Raw genomic sequence first — 20,285 nt, forward strand, 5'->3', positions numbered from 1 at the left:
CCGGAGTTATGTTCCCTTTCTTTCTTTTGTTAGCCACGCCCCTAAGAGAGCTGGTCTTATCATATAATTTGCATAATTTCATGTACTTAAGGCAGGGTCTCGGCCCTTTGTAGTTGTTCAATACATGCAGTGCAATTGGATCATACTCTTTCTGCTACCTTAAGCGATACCAGAACCACCCAGGCATATAGCTATCTCCAAAGATCTAGTCTATGGACTGTGCTGTGGGGATAGACTCATAAAAACACTTTCGACCCCTGTCGACCTCGTCGACCTCCGGTCGACCTTGTCGACCTAATATAAAACCTCTTTGAGTGCAATCCTTTGTGTGAGGTGGTTAATGTTGACCGGTGGAGTAAGCCGACCAAGTCGCCTCTGCGTGTTGGTCACGGGAAATCAGCACACAGCCCCTGTGAAGGGTGAATGTTGACCAGTAGAGTAAGCCGACCTAGTCGCCTCTACGTGTTGGTCGCAGGAACCAACACACATTTATCATAAAACTCTCAAACATTTGCCCCGCTCGTTGGGTCGTGGGATTATATGCAATAGAAAATCACATGCACTTGCATGGGTACACACAGACCCACACGCACACCCACGCCAAACCGTCATGATAGTACTCTTAAATAGAATGTAAAGTCTTTCAAGTAGTGTGAAATCTTTCAACTTTATGAGAGTTGTCTACACAGGGCTGAGCTGATGCAACAAAAGCAAATAACTCTACAGCTTAGAATACATCATCCTCTACATCATCATCTTTTAATCTAGTCTTCTTTCATACTCACCATGATCTGTTTCTCCTCATGTGTAACTGATCATAAAGGAATTATAGTGTTCTGTATTTTACAGATGCGTGTTACCATAATAATCAAATCTCACAAGATCGGCCACCTGGCTGGTGGTAGACTAGCCTTGCCACTTCATCTCGCATTGATGTATTATGGGTGACTTGAATTAAAACCAACATTTATGAAATAAATTCAAGAGTAAATGCTGCCTCTAGTTATGTTGGGCTCCAGCTCAGGGCTTATTTTCTTGTACAGTAAACTACCTAAAATTGATGCTCTCATATCTGAGCAGATGTGGTCCGCACATAACTAGCGAGTTTTTTTCAAAAGATAATGCAGCATTAAGTTGCAGATCATAGTGGGAGAACAGCGCAGGCTAGAACTAAATTGCAAATCACCATAGCATGCCATAACACAGTATTACTAACAATGTCATACGAGACAATGCAACAGTTTATCAAAATCCAGTCAGATCATATACGTTGAACGAACACAGCTCTGCAATCAGAATAATTGGATACACTTTGCATTAGAACATGTAATGAGATTATCAGAACTAATTTAATCAGCTAATATTATCAGTTTGTTGGGTTATTTTCACTCACTTTCACTGATCTTCATGCATCTTATAAAACACCAATACATGGGGTAAACTACGTAGAATATATTATTGTATACAATATATATTATTAGATACATATGGTATTTTCACTTTTTTTAATACATATATTTTATGTGTTGCAACCAAACTGTTACATTTCTGTTGCAATTGCTACCCGTTGCAACTTACAAAAGAAGAATATTTTAAATGACTTTAGACTTTTCAGTAAATGGCTAAACCTATTTGCTCAATAATACAGAAAGCAGTATGGTTTTACCTTGCTTGAGCTATGATGTAAGACCAAAGTATGATATGCATTAATTCCTAATTCTCTGTTGTCCAAACATTGCAATCATAAAATAAATCTATAGTTTGCGCATTGGCTTTTTTTTCCTAATTCTAAATGTGGTAAAACTTCATTTTTCTGCCAGTACAATGTTTCTAATAATTAGTGACACCACTAAGTTTTTTGTGAGCATCTTTCTTAAAAGGGAAAAAATTGTTTAGCTATATCCATCAGTACTGTAATGAATGCAATGAAGTTTTTTCTTTAAAGAGCAAGCAGCGTACTGTGAGAATAATCAGAAATTAGTATTCAGTTTAGATTAACCAAATGCCATCTGGATAACACAAGCAGAAATAAGATACGGATGATGAAGCAAAGTGAAACATAAATGGGTTGAAAACAGCAGGAAAACAATAAAAGTTTGACATAAAACAAGTAAACAAGTATTTCTCAGAACTTCCTGCATAGCTGGCCCTGTTGGTAATTCCAAATTGTCTGAGACATCCACAAATCCTATAATGACTTAAGAGGGCTTTTCTGCAAAATGACATAATAAACCGTACTGCGAAACAAGTAAACGTAATACCTACAGTCTAAAAATTGACTGCCAACTTAATGTAATTAAGCTCTTATCAGTTTTAGTTGTGCACTCAACGGCATCTTACTATCCGAAAGTTATAGATAAAACTCAAACTCATCAATAATTTATTATAGACTATTTGTGCCAGGTAATAAAAAAGGCATTAGACAGAACATTGTTTTGTTATTTATCTATATACAGTCAAACATGGATAACTTGCCCTCGGATAGCTCGAACACATGGTTAACTCGAGCGGTTTCTTTGGTTCATTCTCACGTAATAATAAATCGCATTAAATAACTTGACCTCAACTCTGTTAACTTGAACAGTTTTTGCCCAACAGCTATCGAAACGGTTGTTATCGGTTTAGAAAGTCACTTTATTCTTAGCCATAGACGTAAACTTCAACTTTTTGTAATTCATAGGCATCGTTATTACCACCATCGGCAAAATATTTTTGCCAACGACTTTTCTGAAGGTTTGGAGAAAATTGATTTTTAACAAACATCCGCTTAGCGAGGGCCCTTCGGAGGCAAAGAAAAGTGAGGTAACCATTGCATAAACTTCCAGAGAAATCTGCAAAATTGATCTTGGTTAAAACGCTCAAAAGAAAAATATGTCTTTCCTTCTAAGCATTTCAACAACGATCAAATTTTGCCAATTTTAATCTAAAAAATGTTCTGGCAATAGCAGCACCTCAAACAACAAACCAAACTCAAGTAATAGAAAATAGAAAAATCTCTATATTTTTTGATAAAAAAGTTTTAAACCTCACATTAGAAGCATTTAATTTGAAACAAGCTATTTATGCTTTTGAATTATATTATAGTTTGTATATGTACAATAGATAAATATATACATGAACTTGTGGCGGTGCTCTGATAACTTGAAATCTCTGATAACGCGAACACTTTCGCTCGATGCCGTGAAGATTGAGTTATCCATGTTTGACTGTATAAATTTCTCATACTCTGTCGGAAATCCAGCTATAGATCTTAAAATCTTGGAATAAATATTCCATACTGAAGAGGATTCGATCTCGGACCAAGCCATTCACAAGTCTTATGCCTAGCCCACTAAACTATGGAAGTCGAATTGCTACACTGCCAATATAAGTTATTATATCAGAGCAATACCTAACTGCTTTAGGTATGACGCGGGTCATAGCATAACGTCACGGGAAGCTGTTCGCTCACATTATTAAATTGCCTCATAGCAAAACTCTCACTACTTCTCATTTTTTATAAGACAAAAAAGTTTTCTCATGATATTTAGTTTGAAAGTTAGAATGGCAAATGTAGTAATATGTTAAATACAACTCAATTTTCTGTCGAAATACTCTTCTATTACACGGCCAACGCCGGGTGGCACAAGAGTGTGAGGAATAACTGATACAAACAATAAATCTTACAGATCTTACATTAATCTTACAAAAGATGTGTAAGCTAATACTCAAAGCAAGCGCTGATAGGAACTTTTTTGAAAAACACGTTTAACGAACGAAAGATTCAGCTGTTGAGGAAAGGAAATAGCGTTTGTTACCATACTATATCGCTATTAGAATAAACGAAAAATAACAAAATGAAATATATTCATACAAACCAAAGTGTTTCAATTTTAGCTAAAAGAAGTAATGCAAAATATTTTTGGAACAAACAAGATTTTTAAGTGAACAAAGATTTTGCTCGTATTTATTGATTGTGAAAAGCAAGCTTCCGAGTCAAAATCCAAAAAACATAATGTAGATAGGAAAAAGTCTTCTGAGCAGCTAGAATAAATAAGATGTAGATTTAAAATAAATAGCAAGTATGTAAACTACATTTATATACATTTTACATATCTACTTTGTATATATTTTGGTTACTTATATAATCAGTACAAAAGTCGCCAAATTTCCAGTTTGAGATAAATTATTAGCTTTGCCGAAAAAAACGAATAAGCATCGCGACGCATATACTTAGGTAATAAACTATTTTTGATCAGGAGCATCGTAAATCGTGGACGTAAAGCTAAATATATAGCCTTAGATCTATAGCCGGAATGCATACATACGACGACGCCAATGAAAAATGACATACGAGCTTTGAGAAAAAAATATATAGATTAAATCTTCCTGCAGCCACATATTTAACAGATTGACTCACCTCCTTTAGTTTAGCTACCGGAAGGGTTGCTTGCATCAGTTTCAGAAGCTTTGAAAAGAGGCTCTACTTCCATCTCATGGGAGCTAAAGAATTGCTCACTTTCTTTGCTCATTATATTCGGTTGATGATCCACAAGGCTTCCTCTCTTAGTCATGAGTGGTGGAGTTGTTGGTTTGTCTTCCATTTTTGGAGAGGGAATGGAAGGCTCACCTTCTTTGTCCGTTTGCTTCATCTGAGGATCCAGAGGACTTCCATTTTCAGCCTCGAACGGGAAGGTATTTGCTGCGGCTTGCGCGTCATTTGCAGCAGAACGCTTAATCTTCTCGTCTGGCAGCTGATTTGGTTTTTCCGAGTGGGTCAAAACATTTATTTTAGATGGTTGATCCGTTGATTTTGGTTGGAACTCTGTGACAGGAATCATAGCTGCTGAGCTATCTGAGCTGCAAATTTCCAAAATAATCGTTTTTGTAACAAAATTACTTAATCAACTTTTAGAAATAATTATATATTAAAATTCTAATAATAATGACTAAAGATTTTTGATCACTTCATTTAAACATAAGTTCCTTAAATTAAGTTTGAAGTTTTTACTGTAAACACAATTTAAGTTTTTAATTCGACTGCAAAATCTATTAAACATAAAGCTGTATTTTCATTATCTTACTATGGTTAGGTTGAATGACATCAACTTCAGGTATATGTTGTGTACATGTAAGATAACAATCTGCATGATACATACTGTAGTTGTTAGTTTTAGAAGCACATTGCTTTTTAGTTCTCCTACAGGTTTTCTTTTTTCTGGTCATTAATTTTTGATTACCATTGAACCATTGAAAAACACCAAAATATCTGAAAAAAGGTAAACAAAAAACACTTTGATTAAAAAAGTTTAGTGCGATACACTAATTAATTACTTTGATGGTGTAGCTTATAATGAAAAATTTGTTAAGTTTGGAGTTACAAGCAAATACAATACTTTTTAGGTGGTAACAATGTTTTTAACCTTTTATAGTCAGAGTTTGAGATAACGATGGCTGCTATTGTTGTACAGTGATCCTGGATAAAAATCTCAATGCCTGTTGAAAAAATTTAAAACCGTTTAGCAAGATTGCAAATCACATAAACAAATCTGAAAATAATTGATAGGATTTAGACCTCCATGACAACGATTCAAAGTGTAGTTTTAATACTTGTGAAAATCACTCTTTTCAGGTGCACTCTCATTTGATAATCATGGAAAGCGCTACAGCAAGAAGCAAAATATTTTGTTGATTACTTTCTACTACGGGTTCGTAATGATCGATGAGCGTCAAACCAGCTTGCAAATAAAGGTGACGTTCAAATAAATAATGGTGCTGTGATTTTTAGCACTTGTTATATAGTTGAATTCTATTAGAGGTGACGTTCACATGAATGTCGCACAATATTTTTAGCACATGAACAGCGATAAAAAGTGAAGTAAGAAAAATGCTAACAGAGCAATCATTCAATTAAATATATCCTAAAAATAATTTTCAACTAAAAAGCTCTGATAGTTACTCATACATTTAAACATTCTATCTTTGAGTAATGAGCAACCTGAAAAACTGTGATTAAAACACTGATTTACCACAGCATTTAAGGAATTTTTATTCTCCAACCATATTCAAGGTATAATTAGGGCCATCTTAACCAAGTGAATTATGTCTACATGTTTCTAGCTTTAAGGATTTTTTCTTCATCAACGTGATTATGTCTACTAGCTCGCCTATACTTGTTTTTCCACAATTCTAAATTTTATAGACAAAAGGATTTCGCAGCATGAGGACATGAAATTGGTAGCAACAGGTAAGTTCAGGAGTAAATTTTCTGTTAAGAAGCTTTTATCAGTTAGTTGTTTACATTATGTAGTACAAGGTGAAAAAGGAAGCAGCAAAGTATCGATAAACACTTGTGTGCAGCCACTGAACTCTAAGTTTGATGATTCCTGTTGAAAGAACACAGATGAGAGCTCTAGCATATCTTAATATTTTTAATTAAAGGTAAAAGTTAACTGACGGCATTTGAAAACTGCCTGTTTGTAAAATTCATCATTATGTTTTTGTTTTTTAGCAATCATTTTTTGTTAGCAAAGTTATAGACCAGTTTTGAAAACAAACATACTTGTTAGACAAACTCTTGGCTTTTACTTAAACGGAATAATTTTCTACAAAGTATTAAAAGTTTTTTTACTCATTTCAATTGTAATTATTGCGTTATGAGTGAGCGCGAGACAAAATACTTTAGGGTGCCAATACAAGTAGGTTTCTGCTATAGTCAGGCAGTACGCTAATGTTTTAGTTATTCATCATGGCATGTGATTATAACAAATTATTAGGCACAAGTTACGCAAATTACTCGGGATTATATTTTAAAAAGAAATTATAGATTAATTTCAGTAGAGAGTTTTTTTGAAATACTCTCTGGTGATATATTGAAAATATGTCAGAAGTGACTTTGCAAAAAAAGTTTTTCTTCGGAAAGTTTTGATAAACCTCACCACTTGGCAAAGTTTCAAATAATGGAGCTATGAAATAATTAAAATAAATTAAATGTAAATTTCCGATATTTATTACAAAAGAAATAACGTTATGGGATTAGCTAAATACTAAACTTGGAGTCTTCTCACTTCATTCATGATAGCTCAGTCACTAGCCAATTACCTTTGTCTTCTTTTCCAGACAACAGCAAGCACAATCACTGCCAGCAGAACCAGTAGTACAGGCATTACAATAGCTATATACTTAGGAGAACTTTCTGTAGCTTCATCTTTTCTGTAATTCAAAGCAATATCGAAGCTTTAAATTAGCTATCTGTTCACTTTGGATGAGCATTAACGAAAATTATGCAAAATCAATCAAACAAGCTTCAACAAAAAAGAAAAATTTCTTTATTCTGGGAAAATTCGGATGAAATATTTTTTTTTGCTATACTAAAAACAGTGGCCATCTGTCCAAAGCAACAGTCTAAGTTAAAAAAAGATTGCATCATACGCAATTCAAACTCACAACTTTAAGCATGAATGTTTCAACAGCTGCATCAATCAATCCCTTTCCGAGAGTTCGAAATGGTTGTAAAAGTTTTGACTTTCTGCGCTTCATCGGCACATTGTTCAAGACTGCCAAAGTACTTGTTTAGCATACTCTACATTCGGACACATGAGCTTTTGCACACTGCTTTGATAAATATAAAGTTTCTCTGCTATAGTTACACTCGTGTGGCTGACTCTCTCGGCTAACTAAAGCATTAGATACTATGGGTTTCACCTAATGATTTTATAATTTCTGTTTCCCGAAGGTTGCTAATTGTTCATCATGAAAAACTCACTTGATTATGAATATAGCTTTTATTTAAATTTATATTGTCCCAGTTTTCTTTCAGATGTGCATTGCTAAGAAGTTAAGCCTATTAAATGCTGCTGTTTATAAATGCTGGCAATGATTCTTTGCTATTGCCACAGCTAAATTCAGTGAAGAGTTTTGCCATGATTTGAGTAACTTATTTTTGGAAGCATACTCATGCAAGTTATTTATTATAAGTCATACTATAAATACTCTACAAGACATACCAATTTTTTGTGTTTCTACCAAGTTTTCATATACAAATAATTGGTTATTCATAATTTCAAATGTAGAAATGTCAGCAGTCTGGCATTTTAATTTACAAACATCAGATCAAAGAAGGCATGTCTCCAAATGGTTGTGACCTTAATATAAGTGTGAACAACTTACAGTGTTTTGCTATGTTAAGTTGTTAGAATTATTATAAGAAAATGATGTAAATTATATAGCCTTTATTATACTTATATATCAAACTATATGCTTAAATATGTGATATATAGTTTGCCCTGATTAGATTATTTATGTCAGCCTCTGTTTATCTTATACTTTAATGAATTTGTATATTTTATTACATAATAAATTGCAACCATATGTCTGAAGACATCACTGTTTCTAAACTTTATTTAGTACTTGTCTAAACTTTAATTTTTTTTTTAGTAAATGTAGGCCCTATTGTAACAGAATGGACTGAGCCCCTCTAACTGCTCTACAAAGAAACAAGCCGTTCGAGTACCAGATAACTAAGGTATCTATTTCTAGGTAAATATATAATGATACAGATATAAGTAGCTGCATATGGTGAGACTTCCAGGTGTTCTGCTTTTGATCATTTCTGCAGCGTCTTTAATAGCTTTTGGATTTAGCTTGGCTCTGAACTTTAGTAGCATTGTTGACCTGGCAGTCAACTCTCGGCCAACTGAAAGTATCATTAGTGGCTGTGTCATCTGTTGAGTTGAGACTTCACCTGGTCTTTATGTCGATTGCCTTAGAGTCGGTTTCTCTTTCTGACCTTGCTCTGGTCTCAGCCACTGATCACCACCCCACACCTTTTTTAGTAGAGGCTCTGGGAGCCAACTAGTCAGCTTTGGAAAAAACATCAGCTTGGACCATAGCCGGTGCTGTTGGACACTATAATCTAGGGAAAAGATTTTGTGACTGCAAAAGTGCGTTTTTCTGTGAACTTCTTGGTCCGTATGAGGCTGGTATTCCTCAGGGCTAGTTCATGCTAGCATCAGCTGTCATTTACAAGCTGTTCCTTTAGGTGATGACCGAAAGGTTCAGCGGCGGCTAGACGCAACAAATTGTCTGACGACATCACTGTTTCAAAACTTTATTTATGAATTGTCTGGTGGACGCTGGGCCAATACTTTACACTTGTTGTAAACATTTTATTATATGTTTGTATATATATTTTATATGTCTGCATGATTTTTATTATATGTGTTATCTTTATTTTATTATAGCCTTGTTACTCGTTATGCTATCAATTATCGCCATTTTGTGGTCATATTAACGCACCAGCAGGCCTAATTACTCACATTGTTAGCCAATGTTTTTACTTGGTCCCGTTAGCCGAAACGGGCAATTTTATTGTATTTAAAGGAGCAACTTTCACTTAGTAAAGCAGAGCAAATGGCCATACGCTCCTCAGCTATTGAGTTTCCTTTGCTAATAAAACATTGAACGAAATCACACGCAATTTATTTCTGTAGGAAATAGACTAGATCGTGCCAAGTAAAGGCCGGCAAATTCCATTACACTGGTGGCAACAGTGGAATTGCGCCGAACCCGGCAAGCACCATCTACGTAGAAACTTGAAAATCAAATTTGGGCAGACCTGCTGCCCTGCTTGCAAAAGCAGCTTCAGTAGAGGGAACCGGAGTAACTTGTCAAACACTGAGGGTTTCGAATCTGGCCAAGATAGCTGTACGGCTATCCTCCACATTCTTGCAGTAACCTGGTGTTTTAGAATAAGCAAGTTATCCAGCGCTCCAGAGAAGAGTGGATGACTGGCACTACGCCAACCACCCCACTCTGTAAGGCGCTCGATACTGCCAAAAAGGCTTAAGCACTCCAAGTCAGGCACCAATCATCTATAACGGTCCCCCTCACTAGAAGAGAAGCTCAAGTCATGTCTCAAAGGTGGGCAAACAGTGTAGACCGTGACACGAATCAACTAGCTGACGTCATTGGGTAACTGGTCAGATTAAGTTGAAACTTAGAACTGGCCTCCCAGTTCGAAACACCTGAGTATAATGACGTCGGAGACCCAGAATATTTCATAACCAGATTTAGAGAAAATGCAGCTGCAAATAGGTGAGCCGAGGAGGCCAACAAACTGCACCTCAGAGAGGCTTTGAAGGAAGAGGCAAAGTCCTGCGGAAGGGCTGTCAGAGTGGCAGCAATCTTTGAAGGCATCCAAGCCCGATTTGGACTATCTCCCTAACAAGCCAGAACAGATTCGAGCAGTTTGAAAAAAAGAAACTCAAACCTTCCTGCATGAACACGCAACAAAATTTAAACAGCCAGTACAAATAGCCTATGCTGAACTGCTCAAACCGTTCAGAAGTAACAAGGCAAAAGAGTAGTTCTCAAACTCCCTAAACCATCCCACCCTACAACAGCACTTTCTAGCGGTACCGCAGAGGCTCTCGCAGATGTGGTACGAGCTGGAGGAGAATTTTACCAAATCAAATCTAGAGAATTTAATCTGGGCAGAACGGTCAGAACTGTAGAATACTTGGAAGCCAATACAGGACTTGGTGCGGCATGCAGTGTTAAACAAGACACCTTGAATTTACTGCTATCCACAGTAAAGCAGCTGGCGGAACATGTTAAACAGCTGCAAAAAAGCCAACAGAGCATCCAGAAAGTAAGCACGCCATTTGTTGGAGATGTGGAGCCACGGGACATCTTTGAAAGGAGTGCGCCAGTCAAAGGAAAAAGAGTCGGGAAACGGAAAAAGGCCACATCAGTAGCACCAACTACTAGTTGCAATAAGGCTTCTGTAGAAACCAAGAGAAGATGGAGTGCCGATTCAGCCAAGGCCTCACCAGGATTTATCTATCCAAAAAAGTCAGGCTGACCCAGAACTCCATGTCAAGCCACCCTCACAGCTATCCAGGAAACGTTCTAAACAATACACCTAGAAGAGTCAGGCATGAGTCCTTCCAAAGTAAGCACTCTGCCTTCCTCTCAGGTACCTTGGCGCCCTGTCTTGCAGAGGACGACACCCGCCAGCCAACGAGACTTGCACAGACAGGTTCTCTAGCTGCACAAACGGAGCAGCCTCGGGCAGTCCTTTTCAAGCGCAGGGAACCTGCGCAAGCACGCCTGTGGGGGTGCCCACACTCTACCAGTTACTTCCTCTTGGGTAAAATCAAAATTCGAGCAGTGCACTTCCTGTTGGATAACGGATGCACCATTAACCTCCTGGAAAAAAACAGGTGTTCAACCAACTTCCTTGTGGTATAAGAGAACGATTGGAGGAAAGTGACATCCATAGTCTGCTCGCTGATGGGACAAGGTTACCTTTTTACGGTGTAATCCGGCTCCCAGTAAGGCTCCGCGAAGTGAAGACCAAAGAAGTGTTCGTAGTCAGTCAAATTAGTGAAGGCGCCAATCTTGGCATGCCCTTCCTTATGGCACGCCAATGCTCGATGGAGTTTGCACAACCCGTGGTGAAGGTGGATGGGAAGCCATTGGCTTGTACCGACCGAGCAGGGAAGTTTCTTCAGAACAAAGTCTAGGTAATTAGGGACTTGGTTGTGCCAGCTATAACAGAGGTTGCGGTCAGGTGTAGGTTGACCACATGAAATTTCTGTCCAGTCGGGATAATAGAAAAGTACCCTAAAGGTCCGCCTCTAGCTACAAGCCTGAACGAGCCCGGAGCAGATAGAAAGGTGTTGGTTAGGTGTCTCAATCCGAGCCCGCAACTCCTGAATATTTGTTTGGGAACCACCGTAGACACTTACACTAGTGTAGAAACACATCCTCCCATCACCGGCACCCTTCTCCTCAAGGAAGGCACCGCTGTGCCGATCACCCGAGTCGACGCCAAGCCACAGATTCCTCAGCATCTCCAGGAATTGTACCAGGCTGCCAGACCCTCGTGCCAGAATGCAGAGCAAGCTAGAAAGTTGGCCAATTTACTGACCAAGTATGGGTCAGTGTTTAGCACCGGAGATGATGAAATAGGTAAAATGTCGCTCGCAGAGTACTCTATAACTGTAAAAGACGGGACCCGACCTATTTGTCAACCTCCTCACTGCTTAGGGCCTGAAAAGAAAACAGAGGCCAAGAGACAGATACAGGACCTGTTGGGCATAGGGTTGATTGAGCCGGCTGGAGAAGCTTGGAGCTCGCCTATTGTGTTAGTAAATAAGAAGGATGGAAAATGGTGGTTCTGTGTGGATTACCAAAGGCTCAAGGTGGTAACAGAACAATACACCAATCCCCTTTCCTAAATAGACAAAAGTTTAAATGCCTTGGCTAAAAGCCGATATTTTAGTACCCTCAATCTCGTCAACCGATACTGACAGGTTCCGCTGAACAAAGACGCCAGAGAAAAATCAGCTTTCATCTCTTGCTCAGGATTGTGAAAATGAAGAGCCCTTCCTTTCGGACTGACTTTTGCCCCAGCCACCTTCCAGCGATCAATGGAAAGGGTGTTGCATGAGCTCTACTGGCCAACCTTACTATTATACCTAGATGACGTGATTGCTATTGCACCCGATTTTGAGACCAACCTCCAGTGGCAGAAGGAAGCATTCAAGCGGCTGCTGCAGGCTGGACTCGAGCTCAAACCAGCAAAGTGCAAACTTCTACAGTCTCAAGGGTGGTACTTGGGCCACATAGTAATAAGTGAAGAGATTGCAACAAACCCAGCCAAAGTGGAAGTGGTGGAGCAATGGCCAGTTCCGCGTGTAGTCCGGGAACTGCAAGGGTTCCTGGGTACTGTCGGGTACTACCGGCAGTACATTCCTAGGTTTGCCACCATTGTGAAACCCCTCCACCTAGTGGGCAAGAAAGAACCCTGCCGATGGACAGGCAAGGAGCAAGCCACATTTGACACCCTGCGCCACAGCCTCACCACAAAACCGGTGCTTGGGTATCCAGATCCGGGAAATACCTATATCCTGGACACGGATGCAAGCGGGTGTGACGTAGGAGCTGTGCTGTCACAACAGTACCGCGACCAGAGATGAGTGATTGTTAACTACAGCAAAACACTCATCCTTTCGGAGCGAAATTCCTGCATGACACGCAGAGAGCTGTTGGTAGTTGTCAAAGCAGTGAAACACTTATTTCCTCCCGTACTTATACGGGCAAGAGTTTTGGCTTCGCACAGACCATGCCTCTCTGCGATGACTCTGCCGCAGGAAGGAGCCTTCTCACCAGGTGGCATGGTAGCTAGAGGTGCTAGCCGAGTTCAAGTATAAGCTGGAACACCGTGCAAGATTAAAGCATGGCAACGCTGATGGCTTAAGCAGACGCTCCTGCAAAGACTGTCGACAGTGCGCTCAGGTAGAGTAACACGATGGGGGTCCAACCCGATTGGAGTTTGACCAAGAGGACCAGGATGAGGCTAGGGTGATTGGGAGAAACCATGTTCTGTTAGGGATTGCCAGGCTTGCGCACGAGATGGCCGGTTTACAGGTGCGACTGCCTGATTCCACTAAAACAGCCTAGGTCAACTCGGAATCGGTTGAGGCCATTCTGGCATCTACTAACATTGAGCGGGTGATGATTCGAGGCACTACTAGTTGCCACCAAGAACCACATAAAAGCTGGCCAGAGATCGCCAGGGCCGCACAAGAGACGACCGACCATACGGGCTGACACCCTGCTTCCACAGGAGCACAGGCCAGCTCGAGGATGGTTGAAGCTACCCTGGGACCTGAGACATTTGCTCAGCTAACTAGCCAGACCCAGTTGAATCAGCTGCAGAGCAAGGGAAAAAGAGCCATAGCCCTAATGTACTGAGCACTTTGGAGCCACACCAAAGTGCCTTCGGAACAGTTGAATTTGGGGAACCTGGAGCTCAGGGTTCGGCATAGCAGAAGGGAATCTCTGAAAATTAGACAGGATGGCATGCTGGAAACCAGAGTGGCCCCTCATGGTCAAATCTGGTGGTGTGCCGTGTACCCTGGCTATGACGGAGCCAGTTATCTGGCAGACACATACCATGACCCACTCCGGAATGGGGAGGACAGTAAGCAGCCTCCAGCTTACATGGTACTGGTCCAAGCTGACACCCGCTGTCTGCAAGTTAGTACAAAGCTGTGAGGTGTGCCAGGCCGCCAAGCATCGAGAAATCAAGCCTGCAAGAAGCCGGCAGTAATTATATGCTGGCCAACCCTGGCAGAAGTTTGCCATTGACCTGGTAGGCTCCCTCCTCACCATCCCGAGGGGCAATAAGTGGATCTTAGTGATCTCGGACCACTTTACCTGGTGGCAGGATGCCATTGCCCTTCCGGAGGCGACGGCTCCAGTGGTCGCCAGTGCCCTCGATGAAAGAGCGTTCTGTTCCTTGAGCTTTCCAGAGCAAGCCTGTACAGACCAAGGCGCTTAATTTGAGAGCCAACTGATGGATGAGCTCTGCCAGCTCTGGAAGGTGAGCAAGGCACGGACTACTCCGTACTATCCGTGGGCCAATGAAATTGTAGAGAGAAACAATAAAGGTCTGGGCGACTCTCTGAAGGCAATGTTTTTTGGAACGAGGCCAGGAACAATGGGATGAGCTTCTGCCCCAGCTCATGCGGGCGTATCAAAGCACCCCTCACACCGTGACAGGCGAGATGGCCAACTTCATGGTGTTCAGCAAGGAGTTGCGTCTGCCCGACAAGTTAGAATGTCTTCCCCTCTCATGGAGATGCAATTCGCCAGCGACTACGTGCTGGTGTGTTGGAAGAAGCCTATAAAGCCCTCAGGGAGGCGCAGATAGAGACTAGACAGGCAGATCAAAAAGAGCCTCCGCTCTTCGCACCTGGGGATTGGGTGTGGTTGATTAACAGACGGCGGTGAAAGGGGACAAACACTTAGCTACAAGCTAAGTTCATGGGCACTTACCAAGTCATAACCGCCTGGCCCAACCACACCTATGTGGTGGAAAGACAGGGCCAAACCTCGACTGAACGCGAGTCCAGGTTGAAACCCTATCATGCCTGCCCAGGGAGCTCTGATGTGCTCCGGCAATGCTTGAGCCTCAAAGGGGGTCAATTATGAAAGGAGCCAGAAGGGCTATTCCCCCATGAAGAAGTGGTCTGCAAGCTGATGAAGAATTAATAGAACTCCCTTTTCAAATGAGTCCAGCTGATAAGCTCGACGAATTGGGAAAGCCGATTCTACAGACCAATACCGGAAGAGAAAACTTGCACGAGGGTTTGAACTCTGGACCTCCTGCAGCACCTCCCCAAAACGAAGTTAGAGAGGGGATAAACTCTCCCTCTCTAGAAAGCCCGGGTGATTTAGTTACGGACCTGGACTTCGGACACCTAGCGATGTCCTGCCAGGCCGTGGAAAACCCCAGCACCGCTACAAAAGATCTAAATCATTGTTTGTTTCATTTTAGAAAAACCGGAACGATACGGTGATTGGGTCTATCAGACCACAAGAGGATACGAAGACCTAGCCACAGACCAGATGACCTGGGAGTCTAGTCCAGACTGCCAGACTACTCTATTAAGACAGCCTCCAGCTGGTCACCCGTATTCACGCCATGCCGCAATAACTTCGGAAAGATAAGAGACAGTTCCAAAAGGCAGCCCACAGTACCAGAAATGAGATACGCCAGCTACTAATGACAAACATTTGCTTAATCAAAAAATTAGCCGCTTGGAGCATCATGTTAAGCAGCTTGAGACTTGGGCCTGGCTAGTTTGCTCCACCCATGTTGTTTAATTAGATGATGCCTCTAATGGAGGGGAAGGTGTGTTGGACGCCAGGCCAATACATTACACTTCTTATGAATATTTTATTATTTCTTTGTATCTATATTTCATTCGTCTGTAAATACTTTATTATAGCTTTGTTTTTTGTTATGCTATCAATTATCGCCGTTTATGTTGTCATATCAACACGCTAGTGGGCCTAATTATTCACATTGTTTGCCGGTGTTTTTACTCAGTCTCGTTAGCCGGAGCAGGCAATTTTATTGTATATAAGGGAGCAACACTCACTTAGTAGAGCAGAGCAAATGGCCGTATGCTCCTCGGCTAGTAAATTTCCTTTGCTAATAAAACATTGATCGAAATCACACGCCATTTACTTCTGTAAGAAATAGACTAGATCGTGACAAGAAAAGGCTAGAAAATTCCTTTACAATTGTCTAAATTCTAATTTTTTAATCAGCTTAATGTGGCTCTAATTTAAAATAATGGACTGGGCCCCCCTAATTGCTCTACAGAAAAACAAGCTATTTGAGTGCCAGATAATCAAGATATATATTTATCGGTAAATATATAATGATACAGCTAAATATGCAATGCAGATATAAGTAGCTGCATATGTAAGACTTCCAGGTGCTCTGCTTTTGGTCACTTCTGCAGCATCTTTTATAGCTTTTGGCTTTGAATTGGCTCTGCCTCTTCGTAGCATTGTTGATTTTGCAGCCGACGCTCAGCTAACTGAAAGTATCATTAGTAGCTGTGTCATCTGCTGAGTTGAGACTTGACCTGGTCCTTACGTCAATCTCCTCGGGGTGGCCTTTTTGTTATGACTCTGCTCTGGTCTGGGAAATTTTCCACGACTCCACTCCTTCCCCAGTAAAGGCTCTGGAAGCCAACCACTCAGCTTCAGAAAAAAAACCAAACAGCTTGGGACATAGCACTCATGCTTTTGCATGCTATAATCTAAGCAACGGGCTTCATGTCTGCAAAGGTGAAGTCTTCTGTCAACTTCCAAGCTCGTATTATTATGGCAACGCCGTGGGCTAGTTTTTGCCAGCTAAGGTTATCTTTTAACAATTGGCAATCTCGTTCTTCTAAGTGGTGACAGAAGGGCTCATTGGCTGCTCGACAGCCCAACACGCAGACCAGCTACTTCGAAAGCCACTCAGTTTGGATTGGTTTCTCCTCAGCTGGTCTTCTCAGTTTGGCAAGCGGGCTGTCGACTGCCCACTTGGTCAATCTAGACTGACTATGCGGTTGGAAAAGGCCCTTTTATTGCTGAGTTGGCTTCAGTTCACACCACTCAATTGCTTTTCAAAGTTGGCACTCTCTTTGAGGCACCCTGACCTAAAAGAGCCTAAGGCCATCTGACGAAAATGTTTATTTTGATCAACATGGCTTCTGGCTTCCTGAGATACCAGCAATTTATCGAGAGGTCATCCGGCCATCCTCATTTGATAGCAAAAGCAATCCCTTTAGTTTTTTTCAGAGAAATACACAAAACTTCCGCACTAGCCACTTTTATGTGCTTTTAGACTGAAATCATCTGATCACGTAAAACGTGGTTGCATGGCAAACGTGTTGTCATCTGACAGAGGTGAATGAAGATGTCAAAGTTCTCAAATATGTGTTGCCTAATGAATGCTTTAGATGCTGTTAGCAACTCACACATTCTAGAGGGGCTGGGCCATACATGGAATGGTTTTAGCAAGCTCCCACCCTGAAAAGAGATTTAACCTAGTCGTTTTATCAGGTATGCATTGTTGGGTCATGCTTTTAGGATCTGGATCGGTACGACACATTTGGCATGTAATTTAGGTTGTTTCCTTTTTTTTCACTTTTTGTTTATTAGCTAAAGCTAGTCTGCTAGAGCATAAGGTAGGGGCCTTTTTGTCCTTTTTCCAAAAGGCTAATGGCTTTTCCTGATGGTTGTGTGCGCTTTATCTTGTCATTTAATGCCTCTACTGCAAACCGATTGACCATTTTGGTCTTCAAGTGAGTTGTACACCTGAATGCTTTCATCATCTAGTGGATCAGTTTGTTCCAATTCATGTCAGCAGCAGAGGGCGGAGTTAATGGCCCTGCTGCCTATTAATCGATTTTATAATTTTATGTTGGCTTGAAGCTGTTAGATAGTAGTGTGAGCCTTTTCTACATGTTAAACATGACACGGCAAGAATGTATCTTGAATCTCAAACTGTGCCTGTTAGTCTGTGTTAATCTGTTTCGGCAGGCCCATATTGCAGAACATCCGCTTATCTAGTGTACCCTAGGACCCTTATATTTTGCTAGTATTTAGTTTCGTGAGTAGCTCGCAGAGTAAAATTTCGGAGCAACTTAATTTCGCAGCTCTGATGAGTGCGAAAATATAGTGATGTGAAAATAAATGCAGTGGAACAAACATAATTAGATTCCTAAGGTTCAGTTCACCGATAAAAAAAAATTCAATTTGCGACTAGTTTGTAATTGTAAACTGCAGGTAGAATGGTGTGCGCAAGGTCGATAATGCAATTTGATCGCTTGCTGCCATTTGTTTCTTGGACTATCAACAGGCCCGTTTTCACTGGGGCAGCTAGCTGGCCGGCTGAGCCGCCTCAACTTTTTGGGATTTTTTTACGGTAAGTGCAGTCCAACTCGGATAACTCGCCCTCAGATAAAATGTAACATTTCATTTCAAACACAAGGTCAACTCAGACGGTTTTGTTTCGTCAGTTTCAACGCAATGATAAATTCCTTCAGATAACTCGACTGCAACATCATTTATTCGAAAAGTTATTTGCCCAACGGCCATGGACGCGGTTTTTATCGCTATGGAATATCATTTCATTCCAAGCCATAGAGACAAACATCAACTTCTAGTAGTTCTTAGGCATCATTATTATCATCATCAGAGGCAAAATATTTTTGTTAACGACTTTTATAAAGGTTTGCAGAAGATTAAGTTTTATCAAACACCCGCTTGGCCATGTTCCATCGAAAACGTAAAAGCCTCCGAATGAACTTAAAATAAAATCCACAAAATTGATTTTTGTTAAAACGCTCAAAATAAAGAGATGTCTTTTTCTGAGCGTTTTAACTGCAGTCATGTTTTGCCTATTTTAATTTAAAAACGTCTCGTCAGTCACATAACTTAAAACAAAACAAATCTCAAAAAAATACAAGGTATTAAAGAGGTGTCAGTGGTGAATCCAAACTTTTCCAAAGCCATGCTGCCGTGTAGTACTGCGAGTGTCAGTGCATGTGTCTTATTTTCTTTCAACACGCGGTGCTCACTGCATTGATTGATGTCCCCAGCAAACGACAATCTACTAATTCGTGTGCATTGACATCAAATTCGTATCATTATAAGTCATTTTTAATGGGAAAATAATCCTAATTAATTGCAAAATAATAACTTAATAAATTTTGACAGTCAAATTATTTTGTTGGTTTATATTTTAACGATGCTATAGTGGTTGTTAAAAACGTTAAAACAAATGTCGGTATAAAATTCCATTCTACAGTATCAATGAACAAAGCTCTTTAATTTCGCTTTTTCGTTTGTTTGTTATGATAGTTTAGTTTCGCACATGAAACTTTCGCGAGAGGATGACACCGCGAAAACGCGAAAGTTAGATGCCGCGAATACATAAGTGTCCTAGGGTATTAGCCGCTTTTGGAGCTATGGCTTATGTAAGAGCCAAAATTTTTTGTAATTTGGTAAGTAAAGTGGGCAATGTGCATAAGTACTCACTTGTTCCTTTTTGGCATGATTGGCATCGGTTCCAGCAAGTTCACAACCACCTTCTGCTAATGGTGGCCTGCATACACTAACTGTTTTTTGTCAGCCTTTTTTGCCTTTCCGTGTTTCACTGCCTGGCATACCTCACATATTTTGTTTAGTCTTCTTATGATGACTGTCATTCTTGGCCAGTACAAGTCAGGCAAAGTCAGCTAATTGTCATTGCTACTATGAAGTGAGCCAAAGCATGTGTTTGCTATAGGATTGTTTCTTTGATTGCAAGTGGGCAAACTGCACACCCCTGAAGCATGCCCTTAGGATATGTTCAGGCCCTCAAAACTCTGTTTGGTTGTGGTCAGTGGAATTGCCATATCATGTGCTGGAGCTCCTGTTTTTTTTATTTCCATCCGACCTTTGATCAGATACTCTGTGAAAGCGATGTATTGATATATCGTTCTGTAACCTGCATTTTGGTCACCTTCTTGTCGGCATTCCCTGGAGTCTTTGCCAACGATTTGTCCCAGAGTCCCATGTTGCCTCAGTCAGTATTGAGTCAACTCCCAGCTGTCGAAACGACAAGGATTTAGCCCATGCTACTGACCCATTTGCAAGCTATCCTGACCACTTTTGACATAGCTGCTGGGCATTTTTCAAGTCTACCCGACAGTGCCTGACTTGTCATGAAAAGCTTCTTATTATTATTTTTACCATTTTTAAACTCAATGAGTTTGCACTGCTCGCAGTTTTCACAGGTCTGCCTGATTAATATATCAACATTTTGTGACTTAGTTTGGTTTGGTCCTTCAAGGTGTATTGGAACTCGGCTGAAATATTTGGCTACCATGGCTAACTGGTTTAACGGTTCTTTTTGCACAGCCATTAGAGAAGGGAATTGTCGATGTTGACTAAGAACTGCC

This window comes from Watersipora subatra, chromosome 10 (genome assembly GCF_963576615.1).
Source record: "Watersipora subatra chromosome 10, tzWatSuba1.1, whole genome shotgun sequence".
In the NCBI taxonomy this organism is placed as follows: domain Eukaryota; kingdom Metazoa; phylum Bryozoa; class Gymnolaemata; order Cheilostomatida; family Watersiporidae; genus Watersipora; species Watersipora subatra.